The sequence below is a fragment of the Dendropsophus ebraccatus genome, chromosome 7 (assembly GCF_027789765.1).
Source record: "Dendropsophus ebraccatus isolate aDenEbr1 chromosome 7, aDenEbr1.pat, whole genome shotgun sequence".
Lineage (NCBI taxonomy): Eukaryota > Metazoa > Chordata > Amphibia > Anura > Hylidae > Dendropsophus > Dendropsophus ebraccatus.
In genome coordinates this window covers 74,479,661-74,505,106 of record NC_091460.1, presented here as the reverse complement: position 1 = coordinate 74,505,106, position 25,446 = coordinate 74,479,661, and the positions used below count along the sequence as shown (strand labels likewise).

The window sequence follows — 25,446 nt, the reverse complement described above, 5'->3', positions numbered from 1 at the left end:
GTGGTGAAGCTGCTAGCAGCTCCCTTTGCAATTGCCGACTAATGAAGTCCCAGATGGTGGTGTTTTTAGGCCCCATAGGCTACCCACAGTAGTGCAAGCTACATGCAGTCTGGTTGTTAGGACTCGGGCCGTGCGTTCGGCTCGGAGGCCATAGCAACCAGAATGTTTATGTTTTTCACATACTCTGCTCTTCTGCTCCTGGTGGTAGCAGTATCCAGTGTTGCACTCCACCTGATGATCAGCACTAGGTGTGTGCAATCACAGTGATTTGACTGACAACTAACTCGCCCAGTTAGCTGTCAGTATCTGGGCTGGGACTTCTACTACTATAAGTTTTTCACCTTGTCTCAAGTTCTCTGCCTGTGATAGCGCCTTGTGCCTTGACCTAGCATTTCTCTGACCATTTGTTATTGTGACTCTGACCATAGGATTCTGTGACCCCGACCTTGCTTCTTGGATTTTGATTCTGTACCTTCACTACCCTGATTTCTGACCATCCCTTTATTGTGTGAGTTCGTCTTGTCTTTGTTTTGTGTTGCACCTATTTCAGTATAGGGAACATCGATGAGTTGTCCGCAGTAACCTTTAGTACTGTTGTGGCAATCAGGTAGGGAAAGCTGGGGAGGGTGCCAGTTTTAGGACTGCACTCGTCTGTTGTCTTTCCAGACCTGACACTGGTGTTGTGTTTGAAAAACAGTTCCTGGGACACTTCAGAGACATGGCCATGCCACTGGTTCCATGACCAAATCAATGTAGCACTGGACTGTTATTGTACCTCGAAGGATGACTAAAGTGGTCCAGCTACTATACATTATGCCACATACTATACATTATGCCACCATACTCCCAGGGGTAGTACCCAGTATGAAGTTCCCTCATGATGGCTTCTTTATGTCATTGCCCATGTGGTCTCCAGACCAAGCCTTAGCTTTTACTGAGCTTGAGATAAAAGCTAGATTTCCATTCCAGCCTGCCTTGTTACCTAACACTGCACCATGATAACCAGGAATGCATCCCATACGCAGAAAAGGGTGCAAATCCTTTTATTATCGTTTTTTCTTATGATGGACTGAGCAAAATAATATACAGTATGTGAAAGAGGCCTTAGGCCGGACATACACATTAAATAGCTGTTCATCTGATAACTATCTCCTGACACCCCTTCTTCCCATACATGTCTATGCTCGGCTTGGCCTGACTACTCTTGTGCAAAAACAAAGAAAATTAAAAAAAAAAAGGGGGGGGGGGTAAAGGGGTTATCCAGTTAGGTAAAATACATGCTGAATAATCCCCCCCCCCCCCCCCCCCGGAGACTAACAGTTAATTCTATACAGTTTCCTTCCCCCAGTTCTGAGCCTACTACTCTCTCCTCCCCCTCCCTTCTGACACGGCTCATGTGAACAGTGTCCCTGGCTGCCTTACTAAGGGCCCTATTCCACAGGCCCGATCAACAGTGTAAACGAGTGCCGATCTGCTAGATCGGCGCTCGTTTACTGGGTCTATTCCATGGCCCTATGATCGTTTAACGAGGGCTGCAGGGACATTGTTACCGATGTCCTTGCAGCCCTTGCAGCACACATTATTTAGCAGGGCTTCTCCTCCGCTCCGTCTTCCTCGGCGGGTCCCGCTGCGCAGCATCAACTCCTGAGTGGCCTGACTGAGCTGTCAGACCACTCAGCCAATCACTAGCCACGGCGGTCGCGGCCAGTGATTGGTTGAGCGGTCTGACAGCTCAGTCAGGCCGGACCGCAGCTGAAGCTGCACCGCGGGACCCAGGGAGAAGGACGAAGTGGGGAAGAAGCCCTGCTAGGTAATGTATGCTGCTTCTCAAATCGTCCGTCGCCCGCCGCGCATCGCTATTCCACAAAGCGATGTGCGGTGGGTGACCGATGATTTTAGGTTTGGGCCTAAATAAACGATCAGCCAATGACACGTTCATCGGCTGATTGTTTTCTCTATTCCACCGAGCGATAATCGGCCGAATCAGGCCGATTTGTCTAATTATCGCTCCGTGGAATAGGCTCATAAGCATTGCAGTGCCCCGACTCTGATTAATCCTCCCAGCATCATATAGTGTAGAAATAGTGCAGGAACAGCTGGCCAGGGAGAGAAAGGTTCACACAGTTTTCTGTGTCTTCAGCACAAAGCAGCAGCACAAAACTGGAGGAAGGAGACCAAAAAGGTAATGACATATATGAAATAATATTGTTAGTCTCTAGGAGGGGGGATGATTGAGCATGTATTTTACCTAACTTGATAACCTCCTTAAATTGGGTTCATAAACATGGCTGCTTTCTTTCTTTCATAAACAGCACAACACCTCTTGACAGGTTGTGTATTGTACTGCAGCTCAATCCCACTGTAGTCAATAAGGCTGAGCTGCAATACCACTCACAACTTGTACTGTAGATGAATTTAACACTGTCTTTGGGGAAAAAAAAACACTCCCTTTGAAGAGGACCTGGGATCAGTTTAAAAAAATATAGTGTTTTATTTATTTATTTATTTCTACAAAATTTTGCAATGTGTAGTGCCTTGATTCTAATGCTGTTTGAAATGTGGTGATACCCTTCCCATCTTCACATATTAGATTTGATACGCGTTTTGATGTCCTCAAAAAGCACGGATCCCATAGACTTCTATTAGTAATCCATACCGCAATCACAATCCGCACTAGGACGTGTCCTATTTATTTGCGGTACGGATTGCACATACACAATTGAACAGACTGCGTAAATAGCCCAGCAGAAATCAATAGTAATAAATTGATCCGTGATTGCGGACAACTCTGCGGGAAGTGTGACTAAGGCCTAAGGTTACAGCACCTGCTGCTTAACAGATCAGGCAGCTGTAGACAATACTCAATTTGTAGTTCTGCTGTTTTCCCACTTATGCTGGGTTTACACGGAACGATTATCGTGCGAATTTGCACGATAACGATCGAATTCGAACGATAATTGTACGTGTAAAGGCAGCGAACGATCGAATGATGAGCGAGAAATCGTTCATTTTGATCTTTTAACAGGTTCTTAAATCATCTTTCGCCGTTCGCAAAAAATTCGCCGATCGTTCCATGTAAACAGTCATTCACTGATTTTTCCTATGTGCCAGATAGGCTTAAGCGATCGCAAAACGATCGCAAAACGAATTTTCTGTACGATATATCGTTCCATCTAAACGCTGATCGTTATAAAAGAAAAATCGTTACTTAGAAATCGTTAATCGTACTATTGGGCGAATTATCTCTCTGTGTAAACCCAGCATTAGTTATATTAAGTTATTTGTGGGGATTAATAGTTTTTTAAATATAATTTTCTTACACTAGATAACCTCTTTAAAGGAGTGACGGGGAGTGTGAGGATGAAAGAAGTAACATGTTTTCACCTCCAGGACCGGGGGATTGGAGCTGCGGAAAACTGGCACCAGCACTGAAGCACTCTGCCAAAAATCACCCCAGCCCGGAGTTCTCCTTTAAGTATTACTTGTCCAGTTGCCAAAGCGGGAAAATAAAGCACATGTCTATTTATTAAAAGTAATATGTGTTTTACTGCGTAGTCTAGTGGCAGTCTGAGGTAGCCTTATTTATTTTTTGTCTTCTGATCGACCCTGTCACCATCTTTACACTGCATCTTTATTAGCTGTAAGACAAGCTTACACAGAGGACTGATTTCCATTACAAAGAACAAGCGACTAAACCTTTGAGAAAAAATATGTTATTACCTAATATACATTGTGGGGGGATCTTAAAAGATTTCTTATGTATTAACAATAAATATCAATTGAGCAAAGGGTAAGAATAAAACATTACACAAAATAGCAATACAAATTTGAACCATGACATATAGCATTTACATATTCCATTTGTCAACATCTTTTCATGGTGCGCTCCCTGGCCATTAGAATCATCCTGTTTAATGTGGAGCAGCGTGTTTTGTCTTTTTGAAAGCTCTACTAGTCTCTCAGTATGTTTCTCTTAGGAGGGCTAAACTGAACGGATTGATCTATGTTTTATTTGGAGTCTCTTCGTGTAATTGACACAGAGGATTTATGGCACATTTGGTAACTTACTTGCTCAGTAACTTTTCAGCAGAATGACGGGAACACTGTGTCCTTGAAAACTTAAAATTTTTATCTTAATATAGAATAGCAATGGCAATTTAAAGCCTCCCAGGTAAAATCTTCAAAGAACAAATAGTTGCTGATAAAAATGGATAAAAGTCGATAGTTTAGACCACTCAATTGCTTTTAAGATTTTCATCAAATACTTCTCAGCAGTAGAAACTGACTAGAAAAGCATCCCAGCTGAGTTAAAAATCATAAAACATGGGCAAAGTTACCTTTGTTTCTCTTCAGCAAACAGGCAGTGGACAGCCTTATAGCAAATACAAAGAAAGACTGTACATTTCAACTAGGTATTTAAAATGCATCATATCATATGTATTTACTACTTTCATAAAATATTTTTGGGCTGCTTTTTCTTATGATGAATGAAGGAACCACAAATGCAGTGAAAATTCTTTTAAACAGAATGTTAGGGAATTACCTGACCTCACTCCAGCGGCATTTTCCACGCCATCCGGAACGCTTCCCCAGACTTACAGGGACCTGCCCCAGGAGCCGCATGATGCAGGAGCACATCCGATCTTTCAGCTCTACCACCGATTGCCGGGTGAGTTCACAGATACACAACAGCATCCCTGGCAATCAGGTACACCACAGGTCCGCGACACTACAGATCCGCCTCTGTACAGTGTGTTGACTATCAGGTCTCCCTGCCAGTCAGTGTGTTTTGATACAGGTGCCTTTGGTTGGAGACCAGGGGGCTGGTCCAATCACATTCTGGACCAGGCACCTTAGCTCCTCTATAATGTCCCCTTGATCTGTTAATGCTTGCTAGCTATTATTACTAGTATGCTTGGCGTTTCACCTGACTCTGCTTTGTTATCTGACTTTTCTGACCTTAGCTCGTTTACCTGACTATTCTCTGGATTCGGATTTAATACTTTTCTGCTAGTTTGGTTTGCCCCCGGCATGTTAATCCTTAGAGGACCCGGCATATTTCAATTTTTGCGTTTTTGTTTTTTCCTCCTTGTGCTTAAAAAAACCATAGCACTTGCATTTGTCCACCTAGAAACCCACATGAGCCCTTATTTTTTGCGCCACTAATTCTTCTTTGCAATGACAGGCTAAATTTTTCATAAGGTACACTGCGAAACCAGAAAAAAATTCAAAGTGTGGTGAAATTGAAAAAAAAAAAAAAAAACGCATTTCTTTTATTTACAACAATATGTATAACTTTCATTGTATCTGATGGCCGGTAAAAAATTCAAACCATTGTTAACAAATATATGTTCCTAAAAATCACTCCATTCCCAGGCTTATAGCGCTTTTATCCTTTGGTCTATGGGGCTGTGTCAGATATCATTTTTTGCGCCATGAAGTGTTCTTTCTATTGGTATCTTGATTGCGCATATGCGACTTTTTGATCGCTTTTTATTACAATTTTTCTGGATTTGATGCGACCAAAAATGCTGAATTTTGCACTTTGTTTTTTTTTTGCGCCTACGCCGTTTACCGTGCGCGATCAGGAATGGGATTAATTAATAGTTTGGGAGATTACGCATGCGGCGACACCAAACATGTTTATTTATTAATTAATTTTTATTCAAAACCTGGGAAAAGGGGCGTGATTCAAACTTTTATTAGGGGAGGAAGGGCCGTAGCTTGGGGGGGCAAAGGGGGCAGCTGCCCCGGGCGCCTAGACCAGGGGGGCGCCATCACAGGGAGCAGAGAGAAGGATCACAGTTGATGAGGCAGCCTGGAAGCCTCCTGCTCTCTGTCAGTGTGGGGAGACAGGGGACGATTTTTACTTCATCAAAAGAGCTATTTCCCATACTGTACTGTCTCCTGGCTGCTGTTTAGCTATAATTTGCGCAAAATCGCGGCATTTTTACAGCGATTTTGCGCAAATCAGGGCTAAACAGCAGCCAGGAGACAGTACAGGAAAGAGATGGTGAAGGACCTTGACATGTAACCAAAGAAAACAAAAGCATATGCACAAAGAGGTAGCACATCACAAAAAAATCTTTATTATAATATTACCACAAATACAAAAAATGAACACTAAATCAATCATGCAGGAGTATAGCAAAAGGGAGACAAACCCCAAATACCACTCCACATTAAAAACAATTAAAATGTCCACATAAGTCCTGCCGGTGTGCCAGCAAGGACTATTCAACCACACCGACCCTGGACTGTATACACAATATTAGAGTATAACCAAGCTGCCTAGGCAGAATCTCTGTAACCTATAACAACACCGCAATGGTATATAGATAAAATGAAAGGATAGAGATGATAACCATATCAGTCCTAAAAGGTATGGAAAGTGGGTGAGGTGGGAAGGAGTACCCCACGCGTTCCGCCGCCCAGCGGCTTCCTCAGGGACCTTGACATGTGACTATGATGCCACCGCAGGTCCTGTATGTACACTGCACTATGGAGGAGGATGAAGAAAGAAGATACAGGTGTGTGGGAAGGGGAGGACAATCAGGGGTGCACAAAAAAAAAATTGTATTGAGGAAATGTTGTCTTCACTTAATGTTCTTTGTGGATGAAATACTGGGTGAAAGCTGACCTAGAGGAGGACTATGCATCCAAGTAGTAGGGATACCGCTTTTTCTATATGTGGAATGTTTTTTTGGTATTATATACAATTGGTGTGCCAGTCTGCCTATATAGTATTTGCTCTCTTTTTTTTTACTTTCTCTGATTTAGCACTTTATATACCTGTATTTATAGCTCAGCCCACATATTCTGGAGAATTCCAGGCTGTTATCCTGAGGGTATATATAGCCACCACCTCCAAACCTTTGTGCTCAGTTGTTGGTGTGTTTTAGTCAGCAAACCACGTCTGTGCTCACCACAATGGCAAGATACAGACCCACTACAGACAATGAAAATCAGCTCTCTTCGGTAATCTACGGGGATGCACTAACTCATGCTGGTCCACCCATTACATAAATTTCTACTGAGAATGGCCCGTCAACAGATGTTTTGAAATCACCAGTGTCGGCAATGAGTGGATGGCCCGGGACCTGGTACGGCGGAGCAGAACAGGTAAGTATATGTCCCTGACATCTCTCTACAGCACCGGCAACCCCTTCAAGGATTTAAATCTGTATAGTCTCGAGAAAAAAGAGGAAAGGGAGATGGTGGCTCAAAGAGTTTGCATGTTCTCTCTGTGTTTGCGTGGGTTTACTCCGGGTACTCCGGTTTCCTCCCAAAAATTTTGATTGTGAGCCCTATTATTATTATTATTATTATTATTATTATTATATATGTTATAAGACTAAACAAGGTTTAACCCCTTAACGACATAGGGCGTTTATTTACGCCCTGATGCCATTAAGGACGTTCAGAGCGGGGTCGCCGCGCTCTGAACCGCGGCGGTCCCGGGTGCCGCTTGTAGCCCGGGACCGCAGGTATTAGCGGGCACGGTCCGATCGCCGTGCCCGCTAATACAGTAATCAGATGCAGCTGTCAAACATGACAGCTGCATCCGATTACCGGACGCAGCGTCATCCCTGGTGTCCCTGGTGGTCCCAGGTGCTTTGGCCTTTTAAGCACAAGGAGGAAAAAACGAAAACGCAAAAATCGAAATTGGCTCTGTCCTTAAGGGGTTAAGAGGAAGGTGTCTTTAATAGAAACTGAACACAAAAATAAGGGGCATAATTTTCAGATGTGGTTGGTACATCTACAGTAACTGAATTTACACATGCCTCGGATAAACATGTATCTATCCTAAGATAATAAGAAAGGAAATACTAATAGGGCAGGCTAGATGGAACAAGTGGTCTTTTTTTCTGCCTACAATCTTCTATGTTAATATGCTCTGTCTTATACTTAAGACAGCTGACAACAGGCAGTGGTTAGCAGACTGAAATGAAGAGAGACACCTAGTGGCGAAAATGTTAGAGCAGTTTTTCTGGGACATGGAGTCATTTGGTAAATCAAGTGATTTACAAATATGTTAGGAATCACAATTTCTGTAAAATAGATGAAAGTTGTTTGAAACAAAATTGCCCATTTAACTAGAAAGAACTTGAATTTCCTACTTTGATCACTCCTGTGCCGCTGTATCTATCTAAGTGAGGGGGGTCTTAATAACCCAATTGTCTTAATAACCCAGTCGTCTTTTTGTAACCCCAAGACGACCAAGGATGTACCGATACGCCCTGGAAGTCTGTCCCCAGACAACCCTGGATGTACCGGTACGTCTTTTCCTATGAAGCGCGCTCCGGAGCGAAGCACACTTCATAGGGAGTGGGAGCCAGCTGCAACAAGCAGCCCGGCCCTTACTGTTAATGACAGGCTGCAGCGATCGCGCTGCACTGTGTCATTAACCCTTTAAACGCCCGAGGTCCCGATCTTTTTAACGGTCCGATGGCGATTTGTTGATTAAGTCTGCCACAGGCAGGCTTAATCAGCAGAGCGCCTGTCACACTGATCAGTGCTATGCCTATGGCATAGCAATGATCAGTGTGCATAATCTAACAATTGTATGTAAAAGGCCCCCAATGGGACTTAAAATGTGTAAAAAAAAAAAAAAAAATAATAATAATAATAATAATAATAATAATAATAATAATAATGTCTTTTTAAGTTCCCCAAAGCCCCTCCCCCAATAAAAGTTTAAATCACCCCCCTTTCCCATTCTATAAATAAAAAATTTGAAAATAAATAAACATATAATATATCGTAGCATGCGTAACTGTCTCATCTACTAAAATATAACAGGCGTCACTACTGACGGCGAACGGCGTAAACGAAAAGAGGGAAAAAAGTGCCAGGATTACCGATTTTTTTGTTACATTATATAAAAAAAAATAATACAAAGTGATCAAAATGTCTGATCTTCACAAATATGGTATTAATAAAAACTAGAGATCATGGCGGAAAAAATAACACCCCATACAGCCCCGTAGGTGAAAAAATAAAACTGTTATAAGCCTCTCAATAGGCCCATTTTATTAATAAATGTTTTCCAAAAAAAAGGATTTCATTAATAAAAAATATACAACATATGTGTAAACCTGCATATGGTTGTGTTTGGGCTGACCTATAGAGTAATAGTATCATGTCACTTTTATTGGATATTGCATTACGTAGACACAGGAACCCCCCAAAAGTTACCATATTGCTTTCTTTTTTACGATTTCACCTATTTATATCTTCATAAATAATATATTTGTGATTCCGTCATACATGCTATAGTAAAATGAAAGACGCCATTACAAAGTACAACTATTCCTGTAAAAACAAGCACTTGTACATGGCCTTGTAGATAGAAAACTGAAAGTGCTGGAGCTCTTAGAAGGAGAGGAGGGAAAAACAAAAACACAAAAAAGAAAATTTGTGCGGTCCACTGGGTAATTTTGGGCTTGGTCTTCAAAGGGTGAAACATAACTCCTAAAATTTGCTGTAGCCTGTAGCTAGTATATGTGCCCCATTCTAGGCCTATCAGCTACAGAACAATCCTCATACTGCCCGATAGAAATTAGACTAATATGTGATAAAGAGATAGATAAATAGGAGATAGATAGATAGATAGATAGATAGATAGATAGATAGATAGATAGATAGATAGATAGATAGGCCTAGGCCTTTTATAACTGAGTTCTTATTACAGTGTGGAATCTGAGCACAACACTATGGGGGAGATTTATTAAACATGGTGTAAAGTGAAACTGGCTCAGTTGCCCCTAGCAACCAATCAGATTCCACCTTTCATTTTTCAAAGAGTCTGTGAGGAATGAAAGGTGGAATCTGACTGGTTGCTAGGGGCAACTGAGCCAGTTTCACTTTACACCATGTTTGATAAACCTCCCCTCATATTTAATTAGGTGAAAAGAGCAAATGTAAAGTAACACAAAGTAAGTCAATGAGGGGAATATTATAATGGATTTTAAAGCACTATTAATTCCAGAGCAATATAAATAGCGAGAAAGAGAGAGAGAGAGAGAGAGAGAGAGAGAGTGGTGGGGGTGGGGGGGTTAACATACAGATCAAAACATAAAAGTACTAACGACATGAATACATTTTTTGCATAAAAAATTATATACAAACATGCTATTTTGATAAATTTGGCACAGATACATGATGTACAGCAGGGAAGACATCAAATCTAAATACACAAACAAGTATACATTTTCCATCATATCTTTGTGTAACGTGTATTGTAGAAGAGGATTTTTAATCCTATATGGTAAGACACAATATACACAATTATGCTACTAACCTTTTGGGTAGCTTCACACGTACCATAGCTTCACACGTAGCTTCTTTAACGCTGCGTTTTTTATGCGATTTTTACATGCGAGTTTTAATTTTTAGAGATTTTCCATTCTGTCTATCGTAAATAAAATCTCTATGTGTAAATAGAATTAACCCCTAGACGACCCAGGGCATATAGTTACGCCATGGAAGTCTGTCCCCAGACGACCTAGGGCGTAACTGTACGCCCTGGGTGTTTCTCCTGCTATGAAGCGTGCTCCGGAGCGGAGCGCGCTTCATAGGAGGTGGGGGCCGGCTGCAGTGAGCAGCCGGGACCTCACCGGTAATGACACGCTGCAGCGATCGCGCTGCCGCGTGTCATTAACTCCTTAAACGCCGCGGCGTTTAAGTGTAAGTGACAGGGGGAGTCCCCTGTCACTTACCGATCGGGACCCCCGCAGTGTGACTGCGGTGGTCCCGATCGTTGAAACGGACCGCCGGAGGTTTCTCACCTGCCCCAGTGCGGTCCGATCGGCGATCTGCTACACTGAGCCTGCACAGGCAGGCTCAATGAGCAGATCGCCGATAACACTGATCAATGCTATGCCTATGGCATAGCAATGATCAGTGTAAAAATTAAACTAATGTATGTACAAGTCCCCCAAAGGGACTTCAAATGTGTAAAAAAAAAAAGTTAAAAACACTAACACACTACCCCAAAACCCCTCCCCCAATAAAAGTTGAAATCACCCCCCTTTCCCATTATATAAATAAAACATATAAAAATAAATAAACAAATAAACATATAATATACCGTAGCGTGCGTAATTGTCCGATCTATTAAAATATAACAAGCGTCATTGCGAACGGTAAATGGCGTACACGGAAAGAGGGAAAAAAGTGCGCGGATTACCGATTTTATGTTACATTATATAGAAAAAATTTTTATAAAAAGTGATCAAAATGTCCGATCTTCACAAATATGGTATTAATAAAAACGAGATCATGGCGGAAAAAATGACACCACATACAGCCCCATAGGTGAAAAAATAAAACCGTTATAAGCGTCACAATAGTCCCATTTTATTTATAATTAATTGCCAAAAAAAAGGATTTCATTTAAAAAAAAAATATATAACATTAGAGAATCTGTGTAAACCTGCATATGGTTGTGTTCAGACTGACCTATAGAATAATAGTATCATGTCGCTGTTACCATATAGTGCATTACGTAGACACAGGAACCCCCCAAACGTTACCATATTGCATTCTTTTTTGCGATTTCACCAATTTATATCTTCATAAATAATATATTTGGGGTTCCATCATATATGTTATGGTAAAATGAATGACACAATTACAGAGTACAACTATTCCTGTAACAAATAAGCCCTTACATGGCTTGTAGATAAAAAACTGAAAGTGCTGGAGCTCTTAGAAGGGGAGGAGGGAAAAAACGGAAACACTAAGATTAAAATTTGCGCGGTCCACTGGGTCGTTTTGGGCCTGGTCCTCAAAGGGTTAAAAAATGTCTCCCCTTTTTGTTTTAGCACTTACCTAAAGCTCACGTTGTTAGGTATCTCTTCCCTCTGTATATATGTAACTTATAATAATAGTCTAATACACTCCACGAATATGCTTAATGTTTAACCATAGAAAACACTACTAAATTCTATTATTCTTAGGTACAGGTGGCAATGATATCTGATAGGAGTGATCTAAACCTAATAATATTGAATCTCATGTACAGTGTGATTATAAAAGGAAATCTTCTATATGAACTTTTACATTTTTGGGCTGGTTGCCTAGATACACATCAATTTATGCACAGCTTTCCCAGGGGATTACCGTGATAACATTATCACTGAGTACTATTTCATGAAACTAGAATGTCTTCATGATTGTCATAACCGGCAGTGGAAATAATATGATTTTATAAGTGATATATCTCCAGCATTAATACTGGTTTTATCTTACTTTGATTTAGAAGCTGGTAGCATATCGTGTGGTTCTCAGTCTCTTTGATGTTCTTCCAAGCAATGAATAATTGACCTGTGCAGATTAATCATTGTTTCTGGAGTTAGCAAGCACTGGTCCATCAGTGTATATCTGGCATCCCACTATTTCCACCAACCTCGCTGGCAAATTACAGTCAGTAGGTGAAAATCCTTGATTATCTCTGGTTGTAGAGAACAAAGTGCAAGCAAAAAGATGGCACATTGGGTGCCATAGCAATATTCAATGGATTAAAATCACCAATTAAGATCCCTACCGTCAAAGATCAGTAGAACAAAGTCAGTGTTTTCCTGGAGGTTTGGTATGAAGTCTGTAACCCTTTATGGTGAATCAAATACAGAGTAGTGCTGACATGAAGGGAAAATGGAATTTCCTGATCTCAAAGTAAGTAAAGTAGGCCAGGTAAAATATTCATAACAGCAACATATTATCATCCAGGACTGTTATTTCCTGATAGTAGTATACAATAACTGATAAACACATTGTCAGATTTTGGCCTATCTATTTAGGGCTTTTTATAGTTTGGGTGTCAAGTTATATTTATCCCTTCAGGACTCCATGGTGTACTGTCATGGTGCTCTTAAGGTGTTTAGAAGCACGCGTAGGAGCTGGGCTGGCTCCATACTCAGTGGCTCCCTGTAGCAGACAGCTGCTGCTAATGGTTATTGCTAACAGCTGTTTAAATATCACTGTCAAAACTGACAACTGCAATTATATGCACATTTTAGGGCTATAGTTGCAAGGATTTGCTCCACAGACATGCAAGGGAGGCAGGCTTTAGCAATCTAATGGATCAATGTAATACTATAGTAATACATAAGATACATTAATAAGTTTCTTATATTTGCTTTTACTTTTAAAGTATCCAAAGTTTATTGAAACTTTGGCAACTTTGAAGGTCTCCCATCCAGTAGTGGATTATAATAGGGGCGTTTTGGGCGGCAGCCCGGGGCCCTGAGCTCCTGGGGGGCCCATGACCACCCAAAAAGACATACTTTCAATGGTGTACTGTCTCCTGGCTACACTTCTGCCATGATTTGCAAAACAATCACTGTTTTTTAATGGCAATTTTGCACAGATCAGGACATCATGACATTATCTATCCTGTACTATGAACGCCAGGCTAGTGCCGCCATAGTTACAGTGGGGTGGGGGGGCCCAGGCTTGGTGAACAGCCCGGGGCCTATGGTAAAGTTAATCCGCCCCTGCTCCCATCTCATCACAGGGTGACCCGCTGATGGAATTCGCAGTAATCAGTTGTTATTTAGATGGGGAGCGCACAAGTATTTTCCTGCAGCACCATTACAAGAGAAATACAGTATAAGGGAAGCTTCACACGCACCGTATAGCAGCAGATCCACAGCAGATAAATGAACACAGCATCAAATCTTCATCATCAAGTCTGCTGCAAATCCTGTATGTGTGACCATACCCTAAGGGCCCATTCACACTGGGTAAAACGAAATTCCCAGTTGGCTGGCTCGCGTGCGTCCGCTTCCACCGCTCTCTGCTCAAAGAATTGACAATGTCAATTCCGCCTCTTTTACTCAGTGTGAATATACCCTTACCCATGGCCCATTTAAAAAATGGTGGGTCTTCTATAATGAGACTCAGTCTTTGTAGCCTCTTATAAGAGAAGTAAATAAGAAACCCACCCTCCTTAGCTCAAAATTCCCTAATATAAATAATAATATTCTTTATATAGCACCTACATATTCCACAACACTTGTGTACAGACAAGAAATTACAGAGTAACAAACTATTGAGCAATTCAAACAGAAGCAGTGGAGTCCCTTCTCACAAGAGATTACACTCGATATAGTTTCCAATAGGTATATATTTTAATGGTGACAATTAGAGAAACTCATTGGCAGCCATGCAAACCTTTCTCTACATGTTATCACATGGAAAGAGACATCCTGCATGATTTGCTGTTTCTGAGTCTTCTGGTGTTTCAATAAAAAGTTGTGTAACTCTTTCTATATATTTTTTTTACAACACAGAAAACACTCAGACGGATCCATCCTGATTTCCTGATGTGAGAAAACAAAATGTGGTAGATGCCAAACAGGAGGAAGACTTTTTATTGCCACTGTACTGTAATTACTGGAATTATCTTTTATTATCTATTTTCTAGGAACAAAGACAAAATAAAAGAAAGGTCTATGTGAGTTCTACCGTTTCATTTCAAATATTTACAAGGCAACATGAACCTCAAAATCAGGAATCATTACCCCCTGCCTGCACCATGCTGTAACTGGGTCACTTCTACACTTTTCATGCAGGGAGCCAGCACATTACTAATACTTTTCATCCTTTAAAGGTGTAACATTTTATAGTTTGGATCCTGTGCCGACTGCTGCTGTTTTAAGCCATCTGGCAATTTTGCTCAACTCCCCATGTACTTAGTCTATTTCCTAAGATAGTCATTGCTTCCCCCACTGGTTTACAACTATCCTATCATCAGCATGGATCGCAATGAAATGCATTTAAAAATAGTGAACAAAGAAGTCATAGAACTCAAAAGCTTAAAAGAATAGGGCTTAATAATTGTTTGCTGTAGAAGCCACCCAGTGTATTTCTGTGGGCATCTGTAAGTTGTATATGTGGTCTATATAAGGTAGATAGGAAAATGACACGTTTGTTTCTTCTTGGGGAACAAAATCCTTTGATAACAGAATAAGCAAAGATAATAAAATATAGGTTTAATGACAGGCTGTTCTAGCATAATGTCTACTGAAACCGGCTCTTATTACAAATGAACTGACAAATTAATCCAGCTGTCAAAATGGGAAGCAAGAAATTGTAGAATAATAAAGACAGATGCTTTACATGTCATCCTCATCCTAAACTGGTATGTAAGTGACAGAATTAACTCTAAAGATTCTCCCAAGAGCAAAGCAAATGCTACATTTAATAAAAAAAAAAAGATCCAAACAGTACTTAAATTAGTCCATCATATAGCACAGACTATGTATGTGTATGAGAGAGCAGCTTAAACTTTAGCTTTGTAATATGCAGTGTTTTCTGATTTGGTTCTTGACCTCAGATCTTGGAAGTTATATCTACAGGGTTATTGTGTTTAAATCCCAGATATGTGTCCAGATATGAAGATCTGTAAGGTCTGCCCAGTTCTTTCAGTGGGACGTAACTGACGAAAATATTGTGCAGGATTGTTGATTTTTTTTTAAATTATGTATTACCTTGTGCTCCTGCCTGCTGCCTGTCCTGACCTCCTGACTTCTGTCTTCAGGGGTAGAAACGTGGGGATTCACTGTGGGGAAATTTCAAAGTACTTTTCCACCAAAAATTACTGCAAAATGTACAACTTTGGGTTTTAACACCTTCACGTTGCTAAACCAGCTTTTTTTGTCAGTGGACCTGAAGGGTAGTATAAAGCGGGTTTAGAAGCTGAGCTTGCTCCATACGCGGTGGATGTCAACTTCCATCTGTAGCTGACATCCGCTACTAATGACGATATCAGTGGTATCACTGATGTTGGTCATTTAAACATTTAAATGCTGCTGTCAAAACTTAGTGGTCTTTAAATAGAAACACTTTGCGTTGTTGGTGGTATAGAGGTGACAGATCTGCATTCACAGACTGTAGTGACAAATCACAGATGAATCGATGTATTCCAATAGAACAGGTCAATTTCTGGACACAGACAGCCTGTCTCCCAGGTAGAAGGAGATACAAAGTGGCTTAATGAGCTCAATCTATTCTTCAATAGGTTTGATCACACACCAGCTCCTCCCACCCCAGCATCAGTCCCCTCTCCTACACTAAGGGTACTATTACACCAAGCAATTTTCCGACGACTAACGATTAACGGTCTAAACGACCGCTAAGGCAAACGACCCGAAATCGTTCGCCCAAGTACACGAATGATCATGATAATCATTTATGATCGTTCTTGTGGTCGTTTAGTCGTCGCTATTGCGTACGTTTCAGCTGTGAATTCTTATTCCACCAAACGATGTGCGAACGATCACACAATAAAAATAGGTCCGGATCGTTTAATCGTTGCCTGCTATTACACGAAATGATTATCGTTCAAATCCGAACGATTTAACGATTTTTCAAACGATAATCGTTCCGTGTAATACCACCCTAACAGTGATCTCACCTCCTACTGGGAGCTCTCACCTCCAGATCAGTGAATGTAACAGTCAGTCATCTGACTCCAGGCTGATCTTCACAAGTGTCCGGGTGAGAAAGGAACTCAGAAATTTCAAGCTTGGAAAGGCTGCAGGGCCATATGGCATCAGTGCCCGGCTACTTTAGACTTATGGGAACCAGCTGTGTGGTATTATTACATATATGTTTAATATGAGCCTGAAGCTAGAAATTGTACCACAACTGTGGAAATCATGTGTGGTACCAGTTCCAAAGACACCACATCCAAGGGACCTGAATGGCTATAGACCTGTAGCACTGACATCCCACTTGATAAAGGTCTTGGAGATATTGGTTCTCACACATCTCCGCCCTCTAGTGAGCCCAGCCATGGACCCTTTCCATTTTGTTTATCGGCCGGGCATTGGGGTGGATGATGCCATCATCCACCTTCTACACAGAGCCCTTTCTCACCTGGAGAAACCGGGGAACACTGTGTGAATAATGTTCTTCGGTTTCTCGAGTGCTTTTAACACCATACAGTCGAGGATACTGAGAGACAAGCTGGTCTTTGTTGGAGGGGATCTCCATCTCTCAAACTGGATCCTAGACCACCGCTAAAATGTATCAGAGTATACAGTTCTTGCTCCCTTCCCGTACTTTGATGACTCTGCAATAGTAGGCCTCATCACAGGTGAAGACGACAGGGAGTACAGAGAGGTGAACAGAGATTTTGTTGATTGTTGCCAGCAGAACCACCTGAGGATTAATGCTGGAAAGACCAAAAAGATGGTGGTGGATTTCCGCAAGCGCAAATTTCCTCCAAGTCCAGTGGACATCCAGGGGACGGACATTGACACAGTGAACACGTATAAATATCTGGGTGTGGTCCTCAATAATAAGCTGGACTGGGCTGAAAACATGGACACAGTGTACAGAAAGGGCCACACCAGGCTCTACCTGCTCAGGAGGCTAAGGGTTTTTGGAGTCCAGGGGGCACTCCTTAGGACCTTCTTTAACTCTGTAGTGACATCAGCCATCTTCTTCGGAGTGGCCTGCTGGGGGAGCGGCATATCAACCAGTTATAGGAACAAACTGGACAAGCTGATCAGAAGGGCCAGCCCTGTCCTTATTGGAGAATGACTCCCATCCTATGCACGAGACTGTGATAGCACTGGGCAGTACTATCAGTGACCGATTAATTCACCCAAAGTGCGAGAAGGAGCGATATCGGAAGTCCTTCCTTTCTGCAGCGGTTAGGCTGTACAACCAACACCGACCCATGCAGAGATCATTCCATAAAAAGAACTAAAATAGTCTAATGTTCTTATTGTATCTTTTTACCTTTTCTTCTCTTTGTCTACTTTAATAGTAATGCCTTTACTTTACCCTTTAGCTATTTGTATGTGTAATATCTATGCTGCTGTAACACACTGAATTTCCCCCATGGTGGCAGTATTAAAGGATTATCTTATCTTATCCTAATGGTGCAAAAATTCAACCCTCATACAACTCTATAGATGGGAAAATAAAAAAAAAAGCTTAGATATGGACAGTGAATCTAAGCTACACTGACTTTTTTGCCAGTCACAGAAAAGCAGGCCAGACAGAACATTCCCTTCAAAGAATTTCTGGTATACTGCAGTATTCATAGTGTGTTCCATAGTGGCAAGTTGTTCAGATCTCCTCACCATCACAAAACATCACAGAGCCTGATTTGTGATATTAACGTTTTTACTGTGAAAGTCTGTATTCACATTATGCCACATGGTCTTTTTTGACACACGTACAGTATATTCATAAAGCAATGTAACCTACAGCTTTGAAATTATTTCAGTGTTTTTGTGCTTGCAAATACAAAGGTGACACTATGTTATCAGTGGATAGCAGAGGTTTCCTTAGTACTCTTAACTAGTCCTTTAACTGTCTTTATTACTTTGGAATTACTACCATTGACCTTGCTTCTTGCTAGAGACCACTGCAATTCTTTGGGTATTCTCATGAAATATTTAGTGATTTTCTAGATTAGTTACTGTGCCCTTGGAGTGATTTTGGCAGCCGCTCCTGGGAAGATAAACTACTGGTCCAAGTCTTCTACATTGAAAATAATGGCTTTTACTGTGTGCTCCTGGTTTCCAGAGCCTTAGATATAGCTTTACTAGACTAATAGATTTTGTTTTCTGTCACTGTGTGGATTTAGTGTCACATCATGGTAATATGTATTTATTTGCTGTTCTTGCTGCTCGGTAAACCCCATTATTATTTCATTTCAGTAGTGACATTTTCATTTTTTCATATTTACCTTCCAAAAATGATGTTTTCTATTGTGTTGACAGAGCCAAATAGGGGTGTGCTCTTTGCAAGACAAATTGTTATTTTTAATGGCACTATTTGATGTGTTGAGAAGCTTTAAACAATTATTTTGTGGAGTAAAATAAGGAAAAAAAAGCCATTCCTCCATTGTTTTTTAGGTTGCGTTCACCATGTGGTATAAATGACGTATTACATTTTTTTTTTGGTTGGTGCAATTACAGCAATGTTTGATGCATTTGTTTTTGTTATGTTTTAATGCTTAAGGGTGGGTTCACACTTAATAATTGCAGTGGATTTCACGCTGCAAGTTCGCAGGGAAATCTGCTGCGATTCCCATACTGTCAGTTTCAATAGGATTACATACTTGCAGTGGAATTGCCATCCCACTATGAGTATGTAAGAAGCGGCCCCCTTAACCCCTGCGGCTCAGTGCATACATTGCCCAGTCCACACTTCAGGTTGTTCTGTGGCTTTTGGCGTCTGGATGTCCGGCTCAGCCAATCAGTGCACTGACAGCCACCGAACAAGCTGGAGTGCAAACTGGTAATGTATGCACCGAGCTGCAGGGGTTAAGGGGGCTGCCGCTTACATACTCGCAGCGAGTATGTCATCCTATTGAAACTGACAGTAGGGGAATCAAAGCAGATTTCACTGCGAACTTGCAGCGTGAAATCCATTCCGATTCCTTGACGTGCGAACCCACCCTACAAAAAAAACACTTTATATCACTATATACATATAACTTTTTGTTCTCTTTTTATATCATTTATTTAGGAGGCCAATGACCTAAGAATAGCAATTTTTTCAGACTGTTAGGCCTCCTTCACACATGCGTTAAATTTGTCCGCATTTGCATACCCATTCTATGGCCCTTTACACATATCTGTTCATGTTATGTTCTGTATATATGTTGAAAGCAGGATCCGTGCCGCAAAAAATACTGGCCAGGCCATAACTTTGCAGCACCTATAATGAATGAAGGGGTCAGTGCCAGTGTGGACGGGTTGCTGGCAGTTGCTGATGCACATCCGTAGTGCTATATGTAGCTGTGATCCATGGCTGTGGACAGTGCTACAGATGTGTGAATGTGGCCCTAGACATTGCAGATATTGGTAATTTTATTAATTTTATTGTGTATGGTTGAATGGGAAAAAAACACAACTTCACTACTTGTTGTTAGTCCTTGTTTTTTTTTATGTTTACCGTAACTTTTAAAGGGGCCAAAGTGCACACCTGTGCATCCCCCCACTACTTTTATATTGATTGTCTAACCTGATAGGCCAACAGTTCTGAAATTTTATGACACCCCTAATATGTATACTGTGCACAGCTCCTATACTGTGTGACCATCATTGACACCTTGGGATTGTATGGGGGACCCCAGGAACTACAGGTGATGCTCAATGTTCACTTAATAAACCTTGTTCTTTTAAGTCTGAGCTCTGGTACAACCCTATATAAATTGAATATTGTACTGCGTACAGAAACAGTCATGTATTTTTAGAACATTTCATACATAAATAATGGTGTGTAATATTGGTTCTGTTCCCATATTTTAATTCCATTTATGTTCATCGTTTTTTTTCTTTTGATTGACAGAGAGATAGACAGCCTAATTAGAATAACCCAATACAACTACAATTATGGCGATGCCCGAACTTCCCTGCTCAGCAGCGGCGTGATGACGTCACACGCACGCTGCTGAGCAGGGAAGTTTGGGCATCGCGGGGCTGCAATGTGAGCTTCCGGCCTGTGTGACAGTCTGCGCCGGAAGCTCACGCCGGCCCTGCATAGGGGGACCTTCCTTCCCAGCTTGCCTTTGTCCCTGCCGGCCGGCTAATCCACCGCCCCCCCCCCCCCCGCTGGTCCCTGTGCCCCCCTCCAGCTGGTCCCTCTGCCATCCCCCCCCCCCCGCTGGTCCCCCTGCATCCCCCCCAGCTGGTCTCTCTGCGCCCCCCCCCCCCCGGCTGGTCCCTCTGCCCCCCCCGGCTGTTCCCTCTGCCCCCCCCGGCTGCTCCCCTGCCACCCCAGCTGCCCTCCCATCTTCTCCCCCTGCTCCCCCTCCCCCTGTCGCCCCAGCTGCTCCCCCTGTTCCCCAGCTTCTCCGCCTTTCCCTGACACCCCTAGCTGCTCCCTCCCCCCGTCGCCCCAGCTTCTCCCCCTGTTCCCCAGCTTCTCCCCTCCCTGTTAACCCGACTGCCCCCCTGTCGCCCCAGCTGCTCCCCCTGTTCCCCAGCTTCTCCCCCTGTCGCCCCAGGTTCTCCCCCTGTCACCCCAGCTTCTCCCCCTGCCACCCCAGCTGCCCTCCCATCTTCTCCCCCTGCCACCCCTAGCTGCTCCCCCTCCCCCTGTCGCCCCAGCTGCTCCCCCTGTTCCCCAGCTTCTCCCCCTCCCCCTGTCACCCCAGCTTATCCCCCTCCCTCTGCCACCCCATCTTCTCCCCCTGTCGCCCCAGCTTCTCCCCATTGCCCCAGCTGCCTTCATCGCCCCAGCTGCTCCCCCTGTTCCCCAGCTTCTCCTGCTCCCCCTGTCACTCCAGCTACTCCCCAGCTTCTCCCCCTCCCCCTGTCACCCCAGCTGTTCCTCCTGCCATCCCCAGCTGCCTCCTTTCCCCAGTTACCCCCAGCTGCCTCCCTTCCCCAGTCACCCTGCTCTGCCCGCCTGCAGACGAGTTGTGGTCGGAGAAGTCATCATGATGGCTGCACCAGATGGAGAAGAAAGAAAATCGGCAATCGGAGAAGACGTCACCTGTGAGTCATTAGTAACTGCACTGTAATCACTTCTATAGTGTGCAGAGCCTGTGTACCATTGGGGTCTAAATGGGTCAGTGTATGGTTTGCGGTAGTGTACTGACACAGCCCCGCGGTCACTACAGTACACTAGCACAAACTTTTAAACTAGAATGCAACTACAACAGCTGCAGGTACTAAAACTCCCAGCATATCCTGAGGGCTGCAGACTTTCAGTACATGCTGGGAGTTGTAGTGCCTGCAGCTGTTGTAGTTGGGTCCTATACACTAGGTGCTTTGTGGGAGATCAGAATACATAGATCTGTGGGGGCTCAGTGCAGGGAAGTGACCCCAGAACATCACTAATAGGGGATACAACAAAAACATCTCCCCCTATCCCTATTAGTGATGTTCTGGGGTCACTTCCCTATACTGAGCCCCCACAGATCTATGTATTCTGATCTCCCACAAATCATCCAGTGTATGATGCACCTAGAACCCAACTACAACAGCTGCAGGCACTACAACTCCCAGCATGTACTGAGTCTGCAGCCCTCGGGATATGCTGGGAGTTGTAGTGCCTGCAGCTGTTCTAGTTGGGTCCTAGGTGCATTATACGACATATAGGAATACATAGATCTGTGGGGGCTCAGTGCAGGGACGTGACCCCAGAACATCACTAATAGGGGATAGGAGTAGATGTTGTTGTTCTATCCCCTATTAGTGATGTTCTGGGGTCACTTCCCTGCACTGAGCCCCCACAGATCTATGTATTCTGATCTTCCACCAAGCCTCCTAGGACCTAACAGCTGCATGCACTACAACTCCCAGCATGTACTGACAGTCTGCAGCCCTCAGGATATGCTGGGAGTTGTAGTACAGTGTAGACAGATGTATTGCTGGACCTTCAGGGCTGATGGTTGTCACCCACAGATTGCAGCCACCAGGAGACTCTGCACACAGTGATTTATTAAAGGGTTGTCCTCTCAGAGACTACAAATCCCAGCATACCCTGAGAGCTGTATAAATGGAGGGTGTTCTGAGATTTGTCACAGATACAGATGAATCCAGGAAAGGAGCGGGTCAGCATGTCGCGTTTCACTGGTTCTATATTGGTGGGCCCCAGGTGCCCCAGTCCGACACTGGACAGAAGCTGTCCCCAAATTAAGTCCCCGCCCTCCTTCCTTCCTCCATCACGTCTGATGATGAGAAGAGCGGGCATCAAGCAAAAGGGCACCCCAGTACTACTGACAGTCGGGGGGTGCTGCTCAGTAGTACTGGGTGCTGGAGTGCCGGCCTGCCAGCTGTGCCAGGGTATACACCATGCATGTAACCTGCCAGTGCCGAGGGGAAGGGGGCACTAGTTCGCCGGGGGGGGGGGGGGGGGCGCCTCGGCATGCAAAGTGCCTAGGGCAGCATGAACTCTAAATACAGGCCTGCACACAGCCACTGGTTTTGCTCTATTTCACAGTCAAAAGTCCATTTATAATGCACAAGAAGGAACGAAGTGGCACTTTGCTGCTTTAGGGTATGTTCACACTATGGGTGGCATTTATTAAGTCCGGCGTTTTTTACGCCGGACTTATAAATGCCCCCGCAGCTCCGGCGCTACGGAGATTTATGTAGAGGCGAACTGCCTCTACATAAATCCCGTGCGCGCCGGTGCGCACCGCCGAAAACCTACGCCAGCTGAGGACTGGAGTAGGTTTGGGCGGAATGGATGGTAAATCGCGCGGACTCTGAGTCCGCGCCCTCCGTTCCGCCCACTACACGCCCCCTTTCCGCCCCCCTGGCGTACTCGGCGGAAAGTGCCGATTTGCAAATATTTTATTCGCAAATCGGCCATTTGCGAATAAAAAAATACGCAAATCGGCACTTTCCGACGAAAATCATCCGTTCACCGGATGATACATGTGGCCCTATGTATCTGTGCGGCTGTATTTTTTACGCGGCTGGTAATGTGCGGCTGAAACTATGGCAGTGGGAAAAAATAGACATGCGGCTGAAAACATACGGTGATTTACTTGGAAATCTGGTTCAACTAAAAATAACAAATAAAATCTTAAGAAAGTGATGCAAACACCTCTGGATGCATCTGGGAAAGCAGGGAAACAGTTTACAGGAATCGCTATTACCGGGGTTTGCGATCCTCTGTAGTAATGCCGATGCCTCTCATGGTTAATATATTTAATTAATAAAACACATTTTCGTTGTAATAAAGTCTCTTTTGCTGTTCAATAATTAAATTTAAACGAATCCATCATTTTGCTATTAAATATACTGTTAAAATAAATATATATATAAATAAATGTATATTTATATATATATTTATTTTTTGACAGTATATTTAATTGCACAATGATGGATTCGTTAAATTAAATTATTGAACAACGAAACTGATTTTATTACAACAAAAAAATGTGTTTTATTAATTAAATATTAATTAGTACAGGAAGCTCCATTAAGCCGTTAATTCATATTCCCGGTAAATAGAGCATTCTGTACTAATCATCACTTTACTTTAATGAAAACATCAACTGTTTCTTCTAATTATGTTATCACAATAGCATTATTAGAAGAAACATTTTGAATTATATGTGCGCTCAGCTGATTGGCTGATCGGCTCAGCGCACATATAATTAGCGGTTCCACAGCACAGTGACTTCATTGTGCTGCGGACCAGCGAAGAGGACACATCGGGGTGAGTATACAGCTCTCCCCACCCCCTCCCCAGCACTGCACCCATCCCAGTAAGGAAGGGGGGTCACTTAACCCCTTCCTTGCTGGGATGGGTGCAGTCTGACATCAGTCTGGCCCCCAAGGGGTTAAGGGGGATGCAATGCATCCTCCCTTAACCCCTTGGGGGCCAGACTGTAAGCAGCAATCTGTAAATCACAAACAGGAGCACAACACCCATCATTGTGAGCGGTGTTGTGCTCCTTACAGCATGCAGCATCTTTACAGATCGCTGCTTACAGTCTGGCCCCCAAGGGGTTAAGGGAGGGTGCATTGCATCCCCCTTAACCCCTTGGGGGCCAGACTGATGTCAGACTGCACCCATCCCAGCAAGGAAGGGGTTAAGTGACCCCCCCCTTTCTTGCTGGAATGGGTGCAGTGCTGGGGAGGGGGTGGTGAAAACCTGACAGTTTCTGTCTTAGTCCAAGGCAGGCAAGCAGACAGTTACACAGTTCAAAGCAAGACTTCTCATCTTTATTTATGAAAAACACAGCTATACAGCCCAATTTTTGTCTGATCTAGCTAACATATTAATTTGTCACTATATAGGTAATTTACTACAAAACACCTATGTTAAATATAGAAAATCCCACAGAACAGAAACATTAAGGTAGAACAAAAGTTACATCCTATATGGCTTCAATAACTTATAGGTTCATATTATGATTCAAGAACAGGATTTGTCCAACTTTGGAAGTTTTTAATCTGTTTTTCTCTTAGTGACAACTTGTCCGGCTTTTGAAAATATTCTCTCACAGGGAACAGAGGAGGCCATAATACACAGTCGCCGCTTTGCCAGTTGAAAAAGTCTTGGATAAATGGCTTTTCTTTCAATCCACCAAAGTAGTGGATCTGCCTTCCTCTGTAAAAGTGGTTGTTGCATATATTTGTCCAGTTCTATAATTCCCGCTGCCACTGGATTCTGCACGGTAGTGACATTTCTCACCTCTGTGTCGAAATCCTCCCATAAGCTTGAGGAAGATTGTGATGTCTGTGCTTCGTCCACAGATATTGCTGGTCTCTCTTCAGCAATTCTTATACCACATACTTTTCTCTTCAGATTTTCGTAAACCAGATTAAATTTTGCATTATCAGAAAACCCGTACTTTTTAAATCTTGGGTCTAAAAGTGTTGCCTGATTGTTATGTTCGTTGTCTTCCAGGTCCCGGAATCGTGTCGCAACTTATGTTTTTAGTGTTGTCACCATTGACTGTATTTCTGAAATTGTTGAATCCCTCTGCAATGGCTCCATTTT

At 43.0% G+C, this 25,446-nt stretch overlaps 1 long non-coding RNA gene across 2 annotated transcripts; it reads left to right on the top strand.

Annotated features, from left to right (window-relative positions):
• Window positions 1-9,859: 9,859 nt before the first annotated feature.
• LOC138796862 (uncharacterized) lies at window positions 9,860-14,465 on the top strand. Of its 2 annotated transcripts, none has more exons than XR_011363830.1 (2): window positions 9,860-9,938; window positions 14,298-14,465. It is a non-coding gene; the product is annotated as an uncharacterized lncRNA (long non-coding RNA). The 2 variants fall into 2 exon arrangements; XR_011363831.1 differs by lacking the exon at window positions 9,860-9,938 and adding an exon at window positions 12,627-12,678.
• The last annotated feature ends 10,981 nt before the right edge of the window (window positions 14,466-25,446 follow it).